Raw genomic sequence first — 12,908 nt, 5'->3', positions numbered from 1 at the left:
GCAGATGCAGAAAAGATCATTTACTTTGACGTTGAGAACGGAGAGAAAAGTGGGATGCATTTGGCTGCCACATTTCTCGAATCCTGTTTCTCCATCCTTTGTGTTACCTCTAATCAGAATAAAGTAATATAGTAAAATTGGGTGCGGAGGGCGGGGAGTATATGTCAAGTCTCTGTACTTCCTGCTCAGTTTTGTTGTGAATCTAATACTACTCTAAAAAATAAAGGCTATTTTAAAAAAATGAAATATGTAGAAGTAAATATATTTGAACATGATTTAAAAGTTAAAAGTATCCAAACGGACAGTCTGTACTTGTTTTGTATGGTATATATTTGATATTAATACCCCTGGTCTTTGGGGCATGTGCAAAAGGAAACTGCTTTCTGCAAAGAATTTCTTCCAATGCTACTGAGGAAGATAAACCTCCAGTCAGTTGCTAACACATAGTTATTAAACCAAAAAGGTTAGGGGCACCTGGGTGGCTCAGTTGGTTAAGTGTCTGCCCTCGGCTCAGGTCAGGATCCCTGGGGTCCCCGGACCCAGCCCTGCATCAGGCTCCCTGCTCAGCTCCCTGCTCAATGAGGAGTCTGCTTCTTCCTCTGCCCCTCACCCAGCTCGTCCTCTCACTCTCTCTCTCAAATCTTTAAACCAAAAAGGTTAAATAAAAAAAAAAAAAAGACTTGCAGAATATGCAACTAACCCATTTTCTCCAAAGTTTGTGCCAATGTAAATGTCCATTTGGACAAATGTAATGTAATAGAAACTAGTGCAACCTGCATCATATCTCTAAGAATGGAATAAAAGTCTTAGACTGCTATTATAAATTTCAATCTGTGTGTCTTCACATTAAGTTTTACCCTCTGAGAATCTCAGAATACAATCCCTGGGACCATTATTAGTAAAATTGATGCACATCAGCTTCTATTGATTCTGGCGATGTTTTCGTGCCGTTTACAGCCTGTGTTAGTTACCCTTTCATTTCTCCAGACTTGTTAGTGTTTTCTATGTTTTGCTGTCTTCCTTTATGATGTTGCTCTGCCTAGGACTATTTGGTGAAAAAAGAAATTATTTTATCATGTTCACATTTGCTGCTTGAAGAACACAATGAGGCAGAATGGAGACGAGCAGGAGAAAATTGTCTCTGAATGTTCAAATATACAACTTGCCAAATATTTTTATGTTGTGCCAAATTGTTTTCCAGCAAACAGAAAATTCTAAACACACTTTTCTAGTTCTGGGAGAGAACACGTATAACTACATCATCATAATTTATATTCCATATGCACACTATAATGACTAGGAAGAATATCAAATGCATAATCCAAATTTTAAAAATTAATTAAATTAATTAATTCCTTAGCTAAAGCCAGCCATACAGATTTATAACACATGACAAATGCCTTCCAAAAGGAAGAATGATCCTAGGGGTGTTTGTTCCATCATAAATAGACCCAAAATAGGAAAAAAAGGATAACTAATTTTGAAGAAGGTATTTTAATATGTCTTTTAAATGTCCATGATCTTCATTCCATTCAGAAGAAGGAGGAATCTCTTAAAGCCTTTCAAAATTGTTCTTTAATAGACAAGATATCTCGGATTCTGGACTTCAGAGTCATGCAAATTTGGTTACATATCTTGACTCTGTCAGTGACTCTGAAACTGTCAGTTTCTCACTCTCTGTATTCCATTATCACTGGAATAGCATTCCCTAAGGTTCTGTCCCAGGCACTTTTCTTTCCCCCTTGGTATACTCTTGCTTTATTTGTCAGTGACTCCCAGATATGTTTCTCAAGCCCAAGCCTGTTTTCTGAGTTCCAAATCCATATATCTAATGGCAACTCAGTCTCCTTACGTGAATGACTCAAAGACATTTCAAACTCAATATATCCAACAGAACTCATAATATTTTTTCCCAAACAAACATCTGTTGGAATATTGCCCTTCACGAAAAATCGACCCATGTTCCCTGTAGTTGATGCCAGAATTTTAAAACTACTGTTGGACTCCAAATGCCCCATGACAAATCAAGTCCATGCCAAGCCTAAATATTTCTTGAATGTAGCACATTCTCTCCATCTTCCTTCCTATCATTCTTCCCTGGTCTCCCACTATGGCCTATTAATTGTCCTGGAAAACAACACTCGACCTCCTTTCCAATCCATTTAAACTTTTGCAACCAGAGGAATACTTAAAATGTGAACATTTTTGAATTGCACACTACTTTAAAATCCTTCACTCATTTTTCATTGTTTTTAAGATGAGATCCAGGGACCTCCCTGTGCCCACCTCTTCAGCCTCATCCAGACACTTCTTCCCTTCCTTTGGTCATTCTGAACTGGTTTCAGTTTGTGAAATACTTTAAACTTGGCTTTCTCTCTAGACCTGCCTCCATGGTATAGCATTTGCTCAAGAAACTATTTCCCCCACCAACTTCCCTCGCTTCATCTAACTTACTCCATTCTAGGTCTCATCTAGGACATGGTATCTTCAGAGCATTCTTCCCTGACCTCCTGGGCCGTATGCTGGTCTGTTTTACAGGCCAGCAGCATTCTGATTTTGCCTTTCTTTTCCAGCAAAATGTAAGGACAATGCGAGAAGACTTAGATTGGTGTCATTCTTTATTTTTTAACCACTATGTCCCAGCACTTAAGATAGAATTTTACTTATTATAGGTTTTTAATATTTTTTATAAAGTGGATGAATACGGGAGTGAGTGAATATAAAGGCTAGACAAATTAAGATTTCTTCATCTTTAAACTGAGGGTATTAATGCATATCTCCTAGGGCCATCGTAAAAGATCAGTGCAAAGGGGAGGGCTAAGGTCAAATAATTTTGTGTCCACTTCTTTATTTCTTATCAGTCTTGATGTATTCATTTTCAGGTGTTGCTGTTATAAATTATCACCAACTTAGCTTAAACAACACAAATCTATTCTCATTCTGCAGGTGAGAAATCTACTTCAGGCTACACTAGGTTAAAATAAAAGCAGGGCTGTGTTCCATCTCTAGGCTGTAGGGAAGAATGTGTTCTGCTGCCTTTTCCAGCTTCCAGAGGCCACCCCCATTCCTTGTCACCTCTTCCTCCATCTTCAAACCCAGCGACGGCAGGCTGAATTCTCTCACACTTCAACATTCTTCTTCTATTCCTGCCTTATCTCTCACTCCCACCAGAGAATGTTCTCTAAGATTATATTGCGCCCACGCAGATAATCCAGGATAATCTTCCCATCTGAAGGTCTATACTCTTAATGACACCCAAAAAGTCCTTTTTGCCATGGAAAGTAGAATATTCACAGGATCTGGGGGTTTAGAGCATGGACATCTTTGGGGGTTATTCTGCCTACCACAAGGTGTGATGGTGATATCACTATTATTTTTGTTAAACTAAATTTCTTCAGTATTCTAATGCCTTAAAGGAAAAAAGAAAAAATGAAAAATGGTAAAATGTACTGTTACTGTATTTCTTCTTTGGTAAGGAATGCAGTAGTAAAAGGAGAAAGAGAATCATAACCTATTCTCTACCCCCAACCCAAACTCAGGCCCTGGTCAAATTACTTTCAATAAATCTCAAAATGTTGTTTGTGGATAAAGGAGTTTAAGGCTTGATAAATATGCCCAACATGTAGAGTCTAGGTGAGTTCACAACTTCCACTGAGCAAAGTAATATATGGAACGATGTCAAAGTTTGTGTACCTCAGGCGTATGGCCAGGCTTGGATAGGCCTATCACATTGTGGCTTGTGATCACCTATGAACCTCTGCTCATTCTTAACTGTCTGTATTGGCCTTAATCGTAAAAACTTCACTCTTAGCCAGTGTATTGCATTGGTTAGTCTGACAAGATAACATTACCTTTTGTTTGTACTTTGTTACTGCTTGGACTTCTCTTTCTACCAACATGAAATGCCCTTCATATCAACCACCCTTTTGCCTTTGCATATTTTACTTTTTAAAGATATTTTGGAATTCCATGTGCTTCATGAACTTTCTTATACGTCATTGTCCCTATTTTAGAACACTGAGTACCATTTTTGTGAATGTGATTTCAGTGCTTGCAAGGACCTGCAATCACCTGTAAAATTAATTTTATTTGAGATAGATATTCTATGTTTTTTTACCAACAATGGGATATTTTGTGTACATTTCCTCCTTTTTACTAAAACCAAGCATATCTTTACTAAGAATGACAGAAAGATGCTTTACCATAGAAGTCGGCACTTACTTTGTAATGGATCAAACCATTTCTAGTTCCTTTGCAAATCCAGGCTGCAAAGTCACAGATCTGAGACAAGTGGTTGCAACACTTGGGTTTTTATTAATTTCCCTCTTCTACAGTGCATTTCCTTCCTTGAGTTTAAGAAGTTTTGTCAAAGGAATGTATTACTGCTGTTCATTGCTGTAGCACATTAGTCTCACGTAAATGGTCATTCTAAAAAGATATTAATTGGACTGAGTCAGGTTTCTGGAGATTGGCCAACATGACCAGCTGGTATCTTAGTGTGCAGTACATCATTCCATAGACAACAGGAATGAGGTACTAAAAGAATATTGCTTATAGAGTAGAACCACAAAAAACATCATCCCTACAGCCATATGACATTGATTGGTTTTCATAGCTACAATGCTAAGGAATCAATAGGGCCACTAATTGAGGGAAGCAAACCTTTTTTTTCATGTTCAACACCTAGGGAATTATATTATCTGCTGCTCCTATATTTACCCCTAAAGTGTAAGTTCCTGCCTAAAACAACAGTATTAATTATTAATATGGCAGTCAGCAATATAAATCTATCTTCTGTGGAAGGGATGAGCTGGAAAGGGGTTGGGATTTATGAAGCACTCTAAAGTGTGGTCTATGAGCCCAACACCATTGACAACACCTGGGAGCTTCTTTCACATGTCAGCCACTTACGCAAAGTCTACATTTGACATTGAAGATACTGTAGAAATTTCAAAATGCAGTGCATAGATATAGAATTTGCTAAGAAATGTTTGTCCTAATAATCTGAATATATTATTTTTTATTAACAGCATTTTAGATAACATGCAGTTTAAAAGTGAAAAATGGAAAATTTTTATGAATATAGGTAATTGTACAACCAATTCTCTTGTTTAGAGTGCAACCAATAACTTTTTTTTTTTAAGTAGACTCCATGCCCAATGTGAGGCTTGAACTCATGACCCTGATATTAAGAGTCGCATGCTCTACGGACTGAGCCAGCCCAGTGCCCCTCAATAACTATTTTTTAACTTACTATGCCAATCAATAAATATAAGGGTATTTCTATAATATGTAAATACATGAGTACCATTGAATGCTGGGTTACAGTTTGTGTTATTATTTAACTGAGGCATAACATACATTGGGCTGTAATTTTTAGGGAGCATTAGGCTGAGTTAGGAATTCTTTTGTTGTACTTTGTGCAACTCTGACTCAGGCCACATCTGTACCCAGACACACCTACTTCTTTGGCATTCACCAACCCTCCCCTGTTTTTCCTCTATTGATTTTTATTATTTCTTAGATTCACAGTCATTTTTGGTTGCTTTGATAAACTGCCCTATAGATTGAATTTTATATTTAACTTTCCTCTCTTATCATTACTGATGTAATAAATATACAGAGTGAGATATCCTTTTTTTTTTTCAGTTTTGTTAAGATCCAGGTTTAGAATCAGAAAAGGATATTAAGTTTATCTCAATCACAGTTCAGCATTTCTTTGCTTGCATAAGGACATGGCATAATAATTGGAATATTTAAATAAATGCTTTTTCCCAGAAACCTTTAGACTCAAAACAATTTTAAATGACACATTGAATAAATAACTCTGGAAGAGAATGCCAGAGTGCGAGCCCATTTTACCTAAGAAGGTATGAAATTTTGCTTTTGCTTGTAAGCAGAAAATTGAAATAGTGGCTCTACTGTTTTTACCAGAAATTAGGTTCACCTATTAAGAAGAACATTGTGTCACCCTTCCTATCACTGTGAATACTAAATCTGTTATGAATGAAGTCAAAATAATTAAATTTTGAAGGAAAGCCCCAAAAGTTAGGATGAAGAATATTACCTCCTGGAAATGACAAGCTTCTTTAATCTTCAGTTAGAAGAAAAAAACCAAAATGATTGCCTTTACAAGAGCTACATTTCCATTAATATACCAACAATAATTATGGACATTAGCCTAAACATCTAGATAAGAATAGCAATTGTGTAGAATAGCAATATTCAACATGCCTTACAGTTTATCTTATATGAGATTTAAATTTCTCTTGCCAAAGTTTAAGGCCACAGAGCTCATAAATATTTTTAGAAAACACAAAAATAGTTCTTTTCCATTGCACTGCGAAAATTAGATGGCTGGTTCCTTTCCACACCTCTTCTAGTTACATAAATTTGTGTTTTTCTAAATCTTTGTTGATAGTCATTTATATATATTGGGTTTTTTTTTTAGTATACTTTTAAATGACTTAAGGAATTATATCAATTATATCAATTAAATAAGGAATCATATCCTTAACTTTTCACATTTTAGTTGCAGTTAATATAGTACTACCACACATAAAATATCAAAACCATGTAACCATGTAGATCTATTTACCCCCCCATCCTTTATGTTAATCATATGTATTACATTTATATGTTAGAAACTCCACCATCCAGTGTTATAATTTTCCTTTAAACAATTATTTATATTTTAACTAAGAGGGGAAAGAACAACCTCTTATATTTACTGACACATTTACTATTTCTGATATTGTGCTTTATTCCTTCCTAAAGATTCAAGTTATCAAATTTGATCCTTTTTGCCTGATAGTTTTTCTGTAATTGCATCTCTTTAATTTCACATTTTACTCTAAGAAGCAAGAAGAAACCAAGCCACAGCTTCAACACTTTGCTTGGAAATTTCCTCAGCTAAATATTCCAGTTCATTACTTACAAGTTCTACTTTCCTTTTAACTGCAGAACATATTTCTGCTCACTTCTCTGCTGCTATACATCCCCTTTTTACAGTTTCCAATAGCATGCTCCTTATTCCCTTCTGGGTTCTCTCTAGCAAGTGTATTAACATACAGGTTTTTACTAACAATCTGTTCAAGGTAATCCAGGCTTTTCCTATAATGCTCCTCAAAAAATGTTCCAGCTTTAATCCATTGCTCAATTCCAAGGCCACTTCCCCATTCTTAGGTATTTGTTACAGCAACACCCCACTTCCAGTACCAAAATCTGCATTAGTTTTCTATGGTCTTTGTAACAAATGACCACAAGCCTAGTGGATTGAGCAACACAAATTTATCTTACAGTTCTGAACATCATAAGTCTGAAATTGTTCTCACTGGGCTAACACGAAGATGCTGGCAAGACTGCATTCCTTTCCAGAGGCCCTTAAGGGAGAATTATTTTTTTTTCTTTTTCTAGTGTCTTGAAACTACGAATTCCTTGGCTGGTGGCTCTTTTCCATGTTCTAAGCCAACAGTGGTTTGTCTACCCTTTCTCATATCCCATCACCCTGAGACTGAGTCTGCTGTTTCCCTCTTACACATTTTAGAACCCTTGAGATTACATTGGGCCCACTAACATAACCCAGAAAATCTTCCTCTTTCAGTTCAGATGACTAGCAACCTTACTCCATCTACCTTAATTTCCTTTGGCAAATAATTTAACATACTGACCAATTCCAAGGATTAGGACATGGACATCTTTGGGAGGCTATTATTTGGCCTACCATACATAGCCAGCTTAAACCTGAAACTATTTTTCTTGCAATGGCAGCAGCCCAAATGTCAGTTCATTTATTGTAGCCTTAGCTGTGCTGCTAGGAGTCTGTCCCATTTATGTGTCGTTCAGATCAGACAAAGAGCTGGTTAGCATTGATACATGGAATTCAAGGCTCCTCCTCTTAGGCTCTCTCATTTTGGGAATCTCACCTGACATCATTCAGTGACTATGGTTGACCCAAATTCTGTCCTCAGGTTCTTCAAGCCAATAATATTATGGATTTTTTATTGAAGTTTTAGCTACCCTACATGATGAAGACCGGTGCTGTCATCAGTTGAAAAGATATATATGGGAAGCCCACTCCGTGTGATTCCATTCTACCAAGCATTGATTTGTCTCCAATGTCTGTCTACTTTTGGACACTATCTAGTGCATGCAGGTAGGTTTTCTTTTTATTTCAGACATAAAATATATCTGTGTGAAGGTTGGTATGAAAGTCAGTCCAACGGTTGGTCCCAGCCCTCTAACCATACCAGAAGCTTTGATATTCGTTTTTTAAATTGCTGATGACCAGGCAATTTCTCACTAAAATGAGGACTAAACAATTTATAAAAATAACTTCAACAAGTCAATATTCCACTGTTCTAAAAGAATTTCAATTGATTGTCCACTGCTTCTACCTAGAATATTCAAAATAAGAGCCTCAAATGCAAAAGCAAATATTGTTACTAAGGCGTTATCAACATATGTCCAATCTGAACATTTATATAGTTGGATAGAGATTTAAAGCTGCTAGTCAGAATATGACTTTAGATTCAGATCCTTGCTGGAGAGAGACTAGTTAAGGCAACTAATTTTGTTTATAATGCATCCGTAAGCAAAATCATAAATACTTTGAACTAAAAACAACCAGTTGCTTCAGAATGTCTTTTGAGTGTATTAAAACACATCCTCATCTTTACTACAGGGCATCACCAGATTTTACCCTATACATTCCTATATATACTTACCCTATACCTTCACATTATAAGGGAATTCAGAAATTGGCCTAGAGGGACACCTCAAAACACAGGATGTTTGCTGGTTTCATTATGCTTTCTACTGTTTTGTTTCTTGTACACAAGATTTCTTTCTCTGTACTTGTAAAAAGAAACAAAAACAAAAAGTTTTAATGGCTTTTCCCTGTAAAATATGGGTGTTGGATTTCTTTCAGTTATTTCTCTTAGGCCAGTGATTTCCATAAGGAAGCAAAATTGTTTGGGTTAGGATTTATTTCAGAGGCATGCATGCCACAAATGTGTGTGTGTGTGTGTGTGTGTGTCTGCACACATGTGTGCATGTGTGTTTGTTTTCAGGTGGTAGAGCAATTGAGGAAAAGGGAGGGAGTATAGTCGCACTTTTCTAGATTTCTTTACGCCCACCCCGAGCAATATTTCTATAAAGAACATTAGCTTAACTTGAAATGAAAGCTTAGACAATTGTTTAAAGACAAAATGTTGATGCAATATAATTGTTGGAAGAAGTGAACTGCTTTATAAGAAATGTTTTGATACAGAATACAACAAAAACAATTCAGTACTAGCTTGTAATATGTCAAAGTATTTTTTTAAACACCGGGCCATGGAATCTTTCATACTTCAAAAGGAAATATCCTTGTTTGAGCTCATCTCAACCTGTGGCAGCACTTTTCATGTGGGCCAGTGATGCTGGCTTCATATACTTCAGCATTTTCCCCTTTGATGAGAATGTGGTAGTAAGACAGCAAGTTCTGGGGCGCCTGGGTGGCTCAGTCAGTTAAGTGTCTGCCTTTGGCTCAAGTCATGAGCCTGGGGTCCTGGGATTGAGCCCCATGTCGGGCTTCCTGCTCCATGGGGAGCCTGATTCTCCCTCTTTCTCTGCCTGCCACTCCCCCTGCTTGTGCTCTCTCGCTCTGTCAACCAAATAAATAAATCTTTTAAAAAAGCAATCAAAAATAAATAAATAAATAAATAAATAAGTAAGTAAATAAAACAGCAAGTTCTTAAAGAACATAGAGGTATCAGATTTTTAAATCTCTCACTGCACATTAAAATTTTCTATCTTACTCCCTCCTTCCCTCATATGCTCTGTTTTCTCACATACCCACACAGAAATCTTCAGAACAGTTAAAATGGGGAAAAAATGAAACACATATTTTATTTTCTCTAGCATTGGATAAAATCTTTAAGGGGGCAAACATTTTTAATTTTTATTAAGAAACCTCTAAGTAAAATAGATTATCTAGGAAGATGAGTTATATCCTGTATCCTTGAGTCACCTCCAGCAAATTGATCTATATATGTTGCATGGACTATGCATTTCTTACTATAAGAAGCTGGACATGTACTACCCAGTGAAAGTCTATTAAGTCTTCTAACGCACGGGTTTCTTCACTTAAAAAATATCAAATTCTGTTTCATTCTTATTACCGTAGGTGTTCTCATTTTACTCACTGACGAAAATGCAGTCTGGCTGAAATTTAAAATGGTACCTCTTTGTCCATATAACAGGGACCTTGAAATATACTTGCACTAGAAAACTTTTCCACATCTGGATTTGACTTCATAGCTTCCTCTTTTTCTTGTCTAAATCATTAATTAAAGACTTACATCTAAATATTGTCTCTGACGCACAAACAGGATAAATGACAGGTTGAAGTAAATATATTTTGCTATGGTTTATGACTTGGTTTCTTTCTTCAACTTTCATTCGTTATGTTTCCTTTTAGTATTTCCCCTCTGTGGTATTCCTTATGGCACTGCTATAATTTGCCCTCTCCTCTCATCTTACAGGGTTAACCAACCACACCAATTCATGAAATAAAATATATACAATTTCTGACACTTTAGAAGATGACTTTGTGCCACAGTGGCTCTTAGCTTGGAGGTGTCTCACATTTGTTGGATCTCATTGTTTCTTCTAGCTTTTTTTCCTTTTTTTTTTTAATAATAAATGAGTTTTGCTCAGGTTAACATTTGATAAATTTATGAACAATTATGAAGAACTAATTAGATTAATTCTGTAATCTCTTTTCCTGTTGAGATTTGGATTAGTGTGTGATTTTCTTTTACCGTGGTGGATAAGTAACACTGTGAAAAGATCTGCTTAGAAAAGGAGAAAGAAACAGATGGCTCACAAAGATATGCTTCGATAAAAGAGTCAGTGCAACACAAATCTTGATAGCAGATTTTCTTAAAATATTGTCTTATCCCTACTGACTTTGATACTTCTGATTATATTTTGTTTTCTTAGGTGAAATGTTATCTACCTGAATTGTTATAAAGTGGTTAACATTTTTCAAAGCATCAGGAAAAAAAAATTTTTTATATAAGGAGTAAGTAAAATTGAACTCCAAAATAGATTGCCTTGTCAGAGAATTATAGAAAAACCTCTATCTGGTTTTAAGCCTGTGTCTATAAAGTACAAAGATTTTATTTATTGTTAGTATTTTCTACTCTATAGAGCATAGACTTCAATTAAATGCATTTAAAGATCTAGCATTCTCTATGGAATTAACATTGTTGCATTGAATATCAGTGTACATTTACTTGCAACAAACGTTCTGATCCATCATCTGAACCCTGTACGGTCTTGCCTTTTTAAATTATTACTAAACCAGGAGAAATAATTGATACAGGCATTTCCAGCAAACTGTGCTCCAAAATGAAAGAGAGATAAAGCCTTTAACAGATAAGCAAAAGCTAAGTGAGTTCATTACTTGCCTTACAAGAAATGCTAAAAGGAGTCATTTGAGTTCAAATGAAAGGATGCTAGACAGCAACATGAAAGCGTGTAAAAATATAAAGCTCTCTGGCAAAGATAAATATACAGATAAAAATAGAATCCTATAACACTGCAATGGTGATCCATAAATCACCTTAATTCTAGCCTAGAATTTAAAAGATAAAAGCATTAAAAATTACTGCAACTATATTATTAGATTAGTGGATACAAAATATAAAAATACCTAATTTGTGACACTGATGACATAAAATAGGGAGGATGCAAAGGAGTAGAGTTCTTATGTGCAACCTAAATTAAGTTGTTACTAGTTCAGAACAGAGTCCTATAACTGTAAGATATTTTATGTAATCCCCATCATTACCACAAAGAAAATTTCCAAAGAAGATACATGAAAGGAATCAAGTATGTCAGTAAAAAATATCAGTGAAACACAAAGGAAGATAAATAAAGAGGAGAAGAAAAACAAAATAGCTATAAAATATTCAGAAAACAACAAAATGGCAATAGTAAATCCTTACCTATTGGTAATTAAGTGTAAATGGATTAAACTCCACAATCTAAAGATATAGACTGGCTAAGTAGATTTTTTTGAAAGATTTTATTTATTTATTTGAGAGAGAGCATGAGAGAGAAAGAGAGAGAGCACAAGGTGGGGAGAGGGAGAGGGAGAGGGAAAAATAGACTCCCTGCTAAGCAGAGAGCCCAATACGGGGCTCAATCCCAGGATCCTGGGATCATGACCAGAACCAAAGGCAGACGCTTAACCGGCTGAGTCATCTAGCTGCCCTTAGAGTGGCTAAATAGATTTAAAAACAAGATCTAACTCTATGCTGCTTGTAAGATTGACTTTAGATTTAAGAACACATATAGACTAAAAATGAAAGAATGGAAAAAGATATTCCATGCAAATTGTAACCAAAAGAAAGCAAATGTGATCATACTTTTAATAAGCAAAATAGATTTTTAAATCAGAAACTCACAAGAGACAAAGAAGGACATTATATAATGGTAAAAAAAAAAAAGGTCCATTCACCAGGAAGATATAACAATTTAAATATTTATGCACCTAACACTAGAGCATTCAAATATATGAAACAAACATTGACAGAATGGAAAGAAGAAATAGAAAACAATAAAATAATAGCAGGGGATTTCAATACCCCACTTTCAATGATGGATAGATCATCCAGACAAAAGCAATAAGGAAACAAAACTCAAACACTATAGAACAAATGGACCTAACGACATATACAGAATATTCCATCAAATAGCAGCGGAATACAGATTTTTTTCAAGCACACATGGAACATTCTCCAGGATAGATCATATGTTAGGCCACAAAACAAGTCTTAACAAATTTAATATTAAATTTATATCAAGTATTTTTTCCAACCACGATGGAATGAAACTAGAAATCAACAGCAGAAGGA

General features: G+C 35.6%; 1 protein-coding gene across 2 annotated transcripts in view; it reads left to right on the top strand.

Moving 5' to 3' along the window:
- HTR1F (5-hydroxytryptamine receptor 1F) overlaps positions 1–12,908 on the top strand; it is a 165,043-nt gene that overhangs the window by 61,365 nt on the left and 90,770 nt on the right. The window contains exon 3 of one of the 2 annotated variants that reach the window (XM_027587586.2): positions 8,010–8,155. The exons of the other annotated variant lie outside the window; for it this stretch is intronic. The gene's annotated coding sequence lies outside the window, so the exon portion shown is untranslated. The remainder of the gene's footprint in view (positions 1–8,009; positions 8,156–12,908) is intronic. 2 annotated transcript variants of the gene reach the window in all.

Source organism: Zalophus californianus, chromosome 1 (assembly GCF_009762305.2).
Source record: "Zalophus californianus isolate mZalCal1 chromosome 1, mZalCal1.pri.v2, whole genome shotgun sequence".
In the NCBI taxonomy this organism is placed as follows: Eukaryota; Metazoa; Chordata; class Mammalia; order Carnivora; family Otariidae; genus Zalophus; species Zalophus californianus.
Note: the sequence above shows the minus strand (reverse complement) of the source record. Positions and strands in the feature narration are given on the sequence as shown.